The 11,859-nt window shown below is 46.1% G+C and overlaps 1 protein-coding gene across 2 annotated transcripts in view; it reads right to left on the bottom strand.

The window, feature by feature from the left end:
- Positions 1 to 1,282: 1,282 nt before the first annotated feature.
- TSNARE1 (t-SNARE domain containing 1) overlaps positions 1,283 to 11,859 on the bottom strand; it is a 686,859-nt gene continuing 676,282 nt past the window's right edge. For both annotated transcript variants that reach the window (XM_026646872.1, XM_026646868.1), the window contains exon 13: positions 1,283 to 1,679. The gene's annotated coding sequence lies outside the window, so the exon portion shown is untranslated. The remainder of the gene's footprint in view (positions 1,680 to 11,859) is intronic.

Consider the following 11,859-nt stretch of genomic DNA (forward strand, 5'->3'; position numbering starts at 1 on the left):
CAAACCTAATTTCTCTGATTCTATTAGTATTTAGGTTTTGACCCTTAGCGGTGCTAAGCACCTGCAAATCCCATTGATTTCAATGGAGTTTACTTGTGCTCAGCACCTCTCAGGATCAAGCCAAGTCAATGGCAACGCTACCACTGAGTCAATGGTGCATGATCAAGCCATTCTTAACAACCTGATCCTCAGCTAGTGTGAAGTGGCATAGCTCTATAGATGTCAACGCAGCAGCTTAGGATCTGGTTCACTGTAGGTTTTTTAACATCTGTAGTGCTCAGCGCTATGTCATGTATTGAGGTGGTCAACATCTTTCACACAAAAAGGTTTTTGTTTGTGTTTGTTTCTTGTCAAAAAACGGCCTCTTTTTAAAAATGCAATTGTTCGTGAAAAATTGTTGCTATTTCCATTTCTCATAAAATTGTCCATATCTTTTACTGAAATTTTAATCAAAATAATTCTCAAGCTTTTTCATTTACTGAAAACTGCATTTTCTTAATGGAAACTGGGTTTTCGGTAAATGAAACATTTAAACATTTATTTCAATTACATTTTCAATACAATTAGCAATGACATGAGATTGTTTTCCAGTTTGTTTGTTTTTAAATCAGCTCTAGTTATAGAATTCCTGCTAGCGAGGTACAGTAGGGCTTAATCATAGAATCAGAGAAGATTAGGGTTGGAAGGGACCTCAGGAGGTCATCTAGTCCAACCCCCTGCTCAAAGCAGGACCAATCCCCAACTAAATCATCCCAGCCAAGGCGTTATCAAGCCGGGCCTTAAAAACCTCTAAGGATGGAGATTCCACCACCTCCCTAGGGAACCCATTCCAGTGTTTCACCACCCTCCTAGTGAAATAACTGATCTTATTTCCTGATCTTCCATTGCTGTGTCCCCAAAATAAATAAACAGGGCCTTTAAGAGGTGTTGTTTTGTGTATGTAGATCTGAGAGTCTAAGGGTATGTTTACACTGTGCTACAGTGCAGATTACGTGGGTGTGAGCTGCATAGCGCACCAAAGTGTTCTGCTCTAACTGCCCCATGTGGACACAGCTGGCACCAACTAAATGGTACCTTAACATAGTTCTCTTCCCAACAGACAAACTCTAAATCAACTAAACATCCAAGTGATCTGTCTGCTAATGATATGTGTAATCCTAAAATGTCTTCATGTTTTGCCCGGAAGAGCAATTTCTAAAGCAGCAGTTTACTGTACGTGAATTTCCTCTGCCTGTACAAGATTATTTTTAAACCCTGTAAAAAAAGAAACCAACAAAACACATTGACTTTTATGGCTTTAAATGAACAAAATTAGCGATCAGGAACATGTTGAAAGAAAAAAGCTATAAAGCTGAACTATCAGTTAAACATATTCAAGCACTCTAAACACCAAGCTTCAGCAGCAATGAAATAACATTCCCAAGATACACAGGACAAGTAAAATCCATAACACAAGATCAAATACAGTGTGTGTCTTCAGTGAAGGAGATAAAGGAAAAAAAAAACCATTCATGATCACTAATAAATGTTACAAAACGTAGCTTTTCTTTCATACAATTACAGTCTTTATTGGTTACAGCAGTTTTAATATCACATATCCAGTAAAGCAGAAATTGATATATGGCCTGAATGTGAAGTATCTTCGGAGTCTGTTCCACTTCATGGTGTGATCAGGTGCTCTGCAAAGATAAGGATAACTGATAAGTATTCATGGGTTTCTCTGAGAGGTGCTGATATAAAGTGCCCGCCCTCGGAAGGATGGCTAGTCGAGACCTTCCCAAATAAACACATAATCAGTAGGACACATAATCCCATCAAAGTGTGCCTGGTTGGATCCAGTCTAGGCATACAGGAGAGTGCAGAGAATCTCTCGTGGAGGAGGCAGAAGTGGGGGTGGAGATGATGAGGGATTGGCCAAGCTTGGGGAGAAAGCTTAGGCAGAGGTTTGTGTTCTGGCGCTATTATTTGTATTATCAGTGGAGCCAAGCACCAGGAAGGCAGCAAGCCTGGCCTTAACAAAAAATAATGGGGTGGTGCACTAGACATTAATGAGTAGGAAGCAGAGTTCAAACTCTAGGTTAGCTCATAAGTGAGACCATATCTAGCAATCTTGGCCGTGTTGCCATTTGGCCACATAATAAAACCAGACTGTACCGTAAGTGATCACTTTCGCACAACATTTGTAACTAACATCAATATAAATAAAATGCCCTGGCTCTATTATGCGCCTTCATGATGAGGTGGATTCTCTGGCCCAGTCTGGGGCCAAAGGGCAAGGGGAAAGGTGGTTTATTATTAATTATTTTGTAATCCAACAATTTATTGGTGCCTATACGTGAAATCCTGCAGAAGACGTACTAAAAACAACAGCTTACTTTACTGTAAACCAACAAGACACCAAAATAGACGAGAATGATCAAACCCTGAAAACCCGCACAATACAAACCCACGTGAGTTATTTTAGTAGCAATTATTTGTATGAGAATAGTACCGAGGGGCCCCAATTGAGATCAGGGTCCCGGTGTGGAACGTGTCACATGAGCACAGAGTAAGACACATGTACATATGTAAACAGCATAAACTGCTAAAAAGGAAACACTTAAATCTTCATCTTCAGTAAATGAATTGTACTTATACTGTCACAAAAACGTTGGACTGTGTTTCACGTGAGAGCGGAGAGGCTATGGGGAGAGGCCAGAGTAGGAATCATATAAACCTGCCTAGCTCTCTGAAAACATCCCCTTCTCTTCTCTCTCCCTGTACTCTGCCGGGGAATGCCGTACTTGGCTCCAACAGAAGAGTGAAAGGACAGAACAAGCCCCGAGAAGGAGATGGATGTAAGTGCTGTGTACCAATATGGTAACTGGCCACATAAAGAGTGAAAATTGGTGTCCAAAAATGGATGCCCAGCTGATCATGTTCCTCAACATTGTTCTTCTCACTGCAAGATGTTGCTGGAGTTAATCTGGCCCAATCAAGCCATTCCTGTAGTAATGCCATTTTAAGACAAGCTGCCTGTATTCATAACATTTTCTGTGTGTGTGAGAGAGAGATCTCAGCCTAATGAATTCCCATGGATCGTGGATTGGCTTTTCCCTCGGAGGAGTTGGAATCCAAGCTTTCTGTTTGCACTGGGATGAGGGCACCATATGTTTGACATGTAAACAAGCTCCAGTACCAACAGGAGCTGTAATTTTTGGCAGGGTGTGCAACTAGTGGGGATTATGTATCTCGATTTGTGGGCAGAAAAATATCTACATTACAAAACCTATTTAAATCTGGACTAGCTGATCTCTGGGCTGGGACACCAACCTGGCTTGTGTCTATATCTGGAGATGGATCCTTTGATGCTGTGGCCACAATCCAACTGAGAGAGCGTTTGGGCCATGTGGCCAGCATGGTGTAATCTTCATTTGGGGTTTAATTTAGGGCAAAGTGAGTCCCTTTTAAGGACCAGCAGAAAGGATTTTTATCCCTCCAAATCCTGAAGTTTTGACTGAGTGCCTACAATGATTGTGATTTATTCGTAGTGTGGTAACACGTAGGAGCCCAGGGCCTGGACCAGGACCCCACTGTGCTGCACAAACAGATAACAAAAGGGCAGTCCTTGCCCAAAAGAGTTTACCTAATAATGACAGGACAGGGCCTCCACTGGGGTCAATGGGCATTGCTACCCTGAAGCCATTACCACTATGCCAAATTAGGACATCTGAACTTTAACATGTTAAGAAATAAAAATTGCCAGGAAGGCTAATCTAACATCAGGGCAATAATATTTAACAACCTAGGCGCCCAAGATCTTGGTGACACAGTCTTCTCCCACTCCCTCTATCTGACATTCTTCATTCAATCTTATTCGTTCACTCTCCGTCCTTTGAGTGGGACTACTCGCACGAGTAATGGCTTGCAGAACGGGGCCCAGGGCATTTTCTGGGGACTGATCCAAAGTCTGCGGAAGTCAAAGGGAGTCCTTCTATTCACTTGTATGTTTGGATCAGTCTCGCTTTCTCTCATCCACTGCGGCGTCTAGTCTATTTGTTATTTTCCTACTCAGGGAGTTCAGTGACCAGCAGCCTGTTTATAATTAGTTTTTTCCTTCCTGCTGCTCCAACCCCCCTAAATTATAAGGGGCATTCCCCCCTCACCCATTAGTGTTAATAATGGAGAGCAGTTGGTCTGAATGGCTAGGCTGTAGTTCACTAAGGTTAACTGCCGTCGGGGAAATGAGCCTTAATGTCCTTGTACGTTTTCAAAAGTCAAATGAGTGCAGTGTCATCTGGATAAGTAGCTGCGTGTGCTTGTGCTCGGCGTGGCGGGGGGAAGATATAGAGACTACAGTGGGCTAAAAAGAATGCCAGATGGGGGAAGTTTTGTTTGTCTTGGACATTTGCTTCCTGTGACTAGTACAGCATCCGTTCATAGTTCAATGTGTAGAACTCCGGCTAAAAGCACAAACAGGAGCCAAGCCCCAGCATTTACCTCAGTAGGGGGCAGGCACAGGCACTTCTCTGAAATCAAACCAAACTGCAGGCTGGCGCCACAGCTTTGCCCCAGGTGCATGTTAGAGCAGCCACAGGGCTGCTCTAATGTGTGTGGGCTGGAGCAGCCCCCCGTGGACCATTCCATCTGGCCAAGATCGCCAGAGCACATCACGCTCTTCCTCGCTGCGTGCTGAAACTCTGCTGGGGGAAGCAAGTGGCTTCAATCCACACTTGAGAGAATTCTCAATTGCCTCACAATGGCAGCCTTAGGTGCACTTTGCAACATTCCTTGCCTCCCTATCTCCTCCCCGTGCACTGCAGCAATTTAGCAGTCCCCTCATTTCCTCACCCAGTGCTATCCGCTCCTGCTCCTTGTGCTGCAGCTTCACAGAAGTTCTGCTTCTCCTCTCGGCCTTGTGCTCTGCTCAGATCTGCGCTACGTCACTAAAGGCGCTTGCTTACTTTCCTATCGCCTGCTCTGTTTCCCTGCCCTGCCGGAGCTCCTTCACATTTTTCCGTCCCATGCTGCATACTCAGTGTGCCATATCTACCATATAATACTATCAGTAAGTGTTAGCACCCCTCCCTGCCTGAGCTGTGGGACACTGGGATGTTCTGTTAATACAATTATACAGGCCCATTTTCTGTTCCCCGTTTACAGAGACTGTCTTCTCATGGCACAGGATATCCGACCTCTCCTCATTGGTATGTTCTGCTAATTTGGGGATCACTCTTGATCCTGGCCATTTTGCAGATGGGCACCAAGAGATTAGGAGACTATGCCTATAGGCAGACAGTAAGCAAGTAACGGAGCTGGGCAGAGAAGCTGGGATGTCCAGTTCCCTGCTTGAACCATTAGCCCATTGGTCTTTGCTAGTGCTGTGGATTTTGCGTGGAAGGTGCTCAGATACTTTGAGGAGGGATAGCAGTATAAAACCCAAAGATAAGCTAAAACCAATACTCTCTCTCTCATAGAATCATAGAATATCAGGGTTGGAAGGGACCTCAGGAGGTCATCTAGTCCAACCCCCTGCTCAAACCAGGACCAACACCAATTAAATCATCCCAGCCAGGGCTTTGTCAAGCCAGGCCTTAAAAACCTCTAAGGATCAAGATTCCACCACCTCCCTAGATAACCCATTCCAGTGCTTCACCACCCTCCTAGTGAAATAGTGTTTCCTAATATCCAACCTAGACCTCCCCCACTGCAACTTGAGACCATTGCTCCTTGTTCTGTTATCTGCTACCACTGAGAACAGCCGAGCTCCAGCCTCTTTGGAAGCCCCTTCAGGTAGTTGAAGGCTGCTATCAAATCCCGCCTCACTCTTCTCTTCTGCCGACTCTCGGGAGGCTTTTCGCTGTTGCCCATCACCAAAGTAACTGAGCACCTCCAGGTAAACTAAAATGGCAACAGCAAAGTGGACGTCATGTGACCTCTGACTCTTTTCCTTTTGGGGTAAGCGCTCTGGGTTGCGGGCACCTGCTCTTTGTCGGAACCAGTGTCGCAAACAGGGATTCAGCTAGTGCCTCAATCAACATTTAGGGCCTGCTCACTGCAGTATCTGAGCACCTCCCAAGTGTGAACAATGGATGTTTCCCCCCATTTGACAGAGAGGGAAGTAAGGCCCAGAGAGATTAAGTGACTTTGCCCAAGGTCTAACAGAGAATGAGTCTGACGCAAAGCTGGGGACAACGGTCTCCTGAGTTGTAGTCTACTGCTTTAACCACCAGGCCAGCCTTTCTCCAGATCGTCCCAGCACTTTGGTAACTGAGTAACTTTATTCATATCAGTAGTTCCATTGAGCTCAGTGCACGGGACTTCTCATATGATGACAGTAACTCACAGCCGTCACAGTGGGAAAGGTTAGGGCCTTAGGTACCTTACTTTAAGGCCCCATGTTTGAAAACTGGGGCATGCATGTTTTATTTATCGTACTAAGTTACCCAGAGCCTGTTGGACATGGGATATGACATAAATACATAATTGTTACTACTGCACTATTATTTGCTTCGTGGCGGTCTGCTTGGGTTACAGTAAAGAAGAAGAAGAAGAAATAAAAAACATAACATGGCAGCCAAGGAAAACAACAATATATTCCAGCCCTTTGAAGCTGAATCTAATCAGACAGCAGATAAATCTGAGAACTGCACCATGGACACAGTGCATCTGGTGGAGCTGCGTTTTTATCTAGGCCTCGTTCAGAGATAATCTACAGGGCTGAGGGGATGCTTTCAGTAAAGTCTGCTTTTCCAGCCACACATATTGCTCCCTTTTAAATAATTCCTTTCCTCTAATTTGCCACAAAAGTTGTGCAGATAAATAAACTATATTCCCCTTTGCTACCAATAGCTTCTTTTTGTTATATAAACCCTCTTACCCTTGTCCCTAGTGGATATTTGTCCATGGCACAAAAGCCACTGTCAGATTTGGCACTGCTGGCTATCTCTGCTTAGGAGCAGTGATGTACTGCCTGTAATTTAACAAGAGTTCCTTAACGGTCGTACACCCCGGGCTAGATTCACACGGGGGACTTGGGCATTGCCATCCCTACCTTTTAGCTGCCCTGCCACCCTGTGGCATTCACAGCCCTGAGTTAGTCGCTCAGGCTCGCCATGCATTGTATGGGGAGATTTAGGTGCCTAAGACTGGGATTCACAGAAGCCAGCATGCTAAGTGGGGAGCTGCCTAAGCCAGCCAATAGGAAATGCCATGGAGAGGGATGTGGGCTAAGCCCCGCCCATCAAAAGGAGCTAGGACCTAACTCTGAGCTGGAGGGAGGCAACGCCCTCTACTTGGGACTCACAACCTTGGAAACTCTCCTGGAGACAGATGCCTGAGCGACATCAGCACATTCTCAAGAAGAAATGAGGAGGTGGTGCCTTGCTTATACCTAGTACCCCACTGGTTAGAGCACTTATGCAGGTTGAGGGAGATCCTAGTTCAAATCTCCACTCTGCTGGGTTCACAGCAGATGCCCAGGTCTTCTCCCATAAAGGGGAATTCTGCAACCACTGGACCATAGAGTCATTCTCCTTCGCTGGCCCCAGGAATATTTATGCATTTCATACAAAGTGAACCAGCTGCAACCGAAAAGATGGAGAGACACCTGCCCCAGACTACCTTCCCAGTGGTTCATGCAGTGAGTTGGGAGACCTGGGCACAAACCCTACTCCACATCAGGCAGCAATGGCATTGGAACCTGGCTCTCCCACATATGGGGAGAGTGCTCTAACCACTGGGCCATCGGGTATGGGGGCAGAGGGAGGAGAGGTCATCTCAGCCTAGGAGTAGGTGTACTAAGAGCACACCTACCAGATCAGGCCCTGCAAACAAGATAGGTGTGGGAGCACCTGTGTATGCTACCAGGATTCTAGGTACTGAGCAGCTCACTAAGACTCAAGCAGCAGTATGCATGCCGTTGGCACAAACATAGGCATCCAGGCGACGTTACTGAGGGAAATTTTGGTGCCCACAAATGTTAAGGGCCTACAAGGCTAGGCAGCAGCTGAGTGATGGGATTATGAATGCAAGTGGCACCTAAATCCAGCATTTAGGTGCCACTTGCATTCATTTAGAGTGGCAGTTAAGAACCTGTTTATATGGCGAGTTAGTGGGTAGCAAGCCAAGGTGTGAATCTACAACTCACTAATTCAATGTGTGGACCCTGCTACGATGCGCTAATGTTCTGTAAGGCAGTTTGGCGTAGTACTTTTTCAAATTTTAATGGGACCAAGATTTGGACCACTGAGCCTATTGACGATATAGCACAAATTTCAGCTGAATAAACGGATGTGAGTTTTGGGGTGTGTATGAAGACCGCATTGGGGTTCCCCCCTTTTGGAGACATGGCCATATCTGCTATTTAATGCAGTCGAGTCCATTATTATTGCAAAGGAAAACAACTCCTTTGCTCTTCAGATGAATTTTAACGAGCCTCCAGAAGAAGTTGTCTCTGGCAAGAACCCAGAGAAGATGTAATTCCATTAGAAGCAGGCATTCCACACTTCCCTTCATTTTCATGCTAGAGTTTTAGCAAGGGGCCCTTGAGAATACACTCCGACCCACCACAGTTTAAGAGTGACCAAGGATTGGCATGGCAGGGGATATTCCACATCAGACTGCAGTGCATTGGCAGGGCATATTCCAGTGGGAAATCCCCAACTGGACTAGCAATGGGGTGTTGCAGAGAAGGACTACAGTGCTTTGGTAGAGCTGTGTTAAAGATTAGGAACAACAGGGAGTTCCATTGGTCAGAACTGAGGTGCGCTGGAAGAGCTGTGGTGAAAACACAGGGCTAGAATAACAGGAAATGCTATAGATCAGAACTGAACGGTGCTGGTTCCACTTTGGGGACGGTGAGTGGCAGGACTATAACAGAGCTGGGAGTTCTGGGGATCAGGATAGAAGGGGATCGGCTGAAATCTGAAGTTTTGAGAATACTAAACCTGGTGCTGACCTGACTTCCTATTTCCTGACTTTCAAAAGCACCATGTTTATCCCTCAAATTGTCCCCTCTGTTGCGAAATGTCCCTCCTACACTCTGAACTGGTCACAACAAGATCAGGCCTTCAAATGCAGGCACTCGGCTGCTGCTGGCTGAGAACACACCAAATCCATCCCCATTCACCAACAAACAGAAGCAGGCTGGTCGGAGGGGGGAAAAGAAAAGAGCTCCCCCAACCCCTTTTCTGGTTAGACTACGAGACTGGATCTCTCCCATCGTCATTTTGGGAAGGGAATGGCTTACATAACACAGCATCGTCACTACCAAGACCGGGGGCCCAGGGTTCTGGACACTGTATATACAAGAGTGACCCCCTACCCCACTAAGTCTACAGTCACAATAGCCAACGCAGACAAAGACTGGGAGAAAGGCAGTGCGATCCCCCACATTTTACAGCTGGGGAACTGAGGCACAGACGTGTTAAGGGACTTGCCCAGGATCACAAAAGGAGTCTGTAGCAGAGTTGGATTTAAACCTACATCTCATGAGCCCCTCTTCCAATGCCTCAACCACAAGACCAGCCTTGCTCATCTCTGTCATTAGCGAAATCAAACAGAACATTTCTTGTGTGAGAGATTCCACCATATATAGATAGGAGCAGCCCAGAGCCTTATCTAAGAACATAAGAACGGCCATACTGGGCCAGACCAAAGGTCCATCTATCCCAGTATCCTGTCTTCCAACAGTGGCCAATGCCAGGTGCTTCAGAGGGAATGAACTGAACAGGTAATCAAGTTATCCATCCTCTGTTGCCCATTCCCAGCTTCTGGCAAACAGAGGAAGTATTTGGTTGAGTTGGGGTGGGGAGGTGCAGGGCCGGTACAAGGATATTTTGCGCCCTAGGCTAAACTTCCATCTCCCCCTCCACTCCTCCCGAGCATCGCTTATTATAAACTTTCAAAAATGCATACTGCATAATGTGGCATTGTTCATTAGAATTAATACAGAGAGGGAGGATTTGGCCCATGAAACAATAACTGTATTAAGATGCGGCCCGTGAAAAAGTTTGAGAAACCTTGACTTAAATTTCTTTGGTGACATGATGTAATATTCAGTATTGCCAACCTCAAACATTCAGAACTCATGAGTTGGGCCCCCACAAAATCCCTCGATATCTGACCTATCAGTCCTCATCCTCAAAGGAAACCTGCAAAACACTTTTCAAAAGCTGAGCCTGGGAGCTTGAATTCAAAACGTTGCTAGACATTAAAATCATGATCTTCATAAAGATACTGGATTTATGGTTAATTACAACAACTTGCAACCCACTAATCTCCCCTTTTGTCCTGGGATTACAAGGGAGTTAATGGGCTAGTTCACCTTGAATGGTCCCCTTGAATATGTGCTAACTACTTGTGCTAAACTATCTGTTAGATCTAGTGTTTAGCTGTGACACTGTTAGTACCTTTTCAGACCTGAAGAAGAACTCTGTGTAGCTCGAAAACTTGCCCCTCTCACTAACAGAAGTTGGTCCAATAAAAGATATCACCTCATCCACTTTGTCTCTTTTAAATAATGTGACAGCACAAGGGATTGTATAAAAATCATGTGTCGCTGTAGCCAGTGGCGGATTAATAATTTTGCTGCCCCTAGGCCGGGAAATAATTGCCACCCTGGCCCTGCCCCGACTCCGCCCTTTTCCCGCCCCATTCCAACCCCCCCCCCCAACTCCCCCCCCCCCCCCCCCCCCCAGCCCCCCCCCTCCCCCCAGCGCCCGGCGTTCCCTCCCCCCCCCCCCCCCCTGCACCGCGAAACAGCTGGGAGGGGAGAGAAACAGGACACGGCGGCGCGCTTGCAGAGGAGGCGGAGGTGAGCTGGAGCAGGGGGCGGGGCGCGGAGGGGAGCTTCCGCCCCTGCAAATTTGCCACCCTAGGCCTAGGCCTTGTTGGCCTAGGCAATAATACGGCACTGGCTGTAGCTAAACCCCATCACCCTGGTCCTTTTCATGTGTTCATAGTAATAAGTTCAATAACAGATTTGCAGACCTTTGATATCTCTACTTAAAAAATCACCTGACAACTTTCCAACAACTGATGAAAAGTGCTTTTTTGAAATGTTCTTTATAAAATAGGCCCCTCCCATATGATTTCATATTGTAAAGTTTGTCTTTAAGTTTAAACTAATATTTACTGAAACTTCTGTTTCTATTTGACATTGACTCCGCTTATGCATAATATGTGTTTCTTACTTTACTGATCACTTCCTTATCTGGGAAGAGTGAAACCAACGGTCTTGGCATGATTTTCCTAGATTTGTGGCTGTGTTTTATAATCAGTTGAATTACTTTTTAAAATGTTAGCTACATTAATTTCTTTGTATGCTGTGGCTTTGTGAACAGTTTAAAGAGCAGGATACATCATTGCAATTGGAATTGTTTTCTTGATTTAAACACTGCAAATAAAAAAAGTTGGGGCATATTTTGAAAGTTAGGTTAATGCAAATATCAAGTATTTAATCATGTAACTTTTTATATAGGTTGTTTTCCCATAGAAATCCCAGATTCATCCATACAGGGAAATACAACTAGAAAGTCCAGGGGTTTTTTTGAGCTGTGGAGGCTTGGCCCGTGCAACATGTGGGGAAGGGGACCCCCGAGGGGCTGCAACTTACAACTCCCAGGTTCAGGTCGGCGCCGCGAAGGTTTCTTGCCAAGCCAGCCAGACGGCGATGGTCAGGAACATTTCCCGGGAACCCCACTCTGCCTGGTGGCCACGGTCCACAGCAGCATCCCTCCTAGTCCTGCGCCGCCTCCTGCTGCCGCTCCCAGGGCAGGAGTCAACACCGGGCTCTGGTGATCTCCGGGGGACAGAGGCGGCGGGTGGCATCCGAGCGCGCAGCCGCCTCCTCCCCGGGATCCAACTTTCCCGGCTCCC

This window comes from Terrapene carolina, unplaced genomic scaffold, assembly GCF_002925995.2.
Source record: "Terrapene carolina triunguis isolate 2854851 unplaced genomic scaffold, T_m_triunguis-2.0 Scaffold58, whole genome shotgun sequence".
Classification (NCBI taxonomy): Eukaryota; Metazoa; Chordata; order Testudines; family Emydidae; genus Terrapene; species Terrapene triunguis.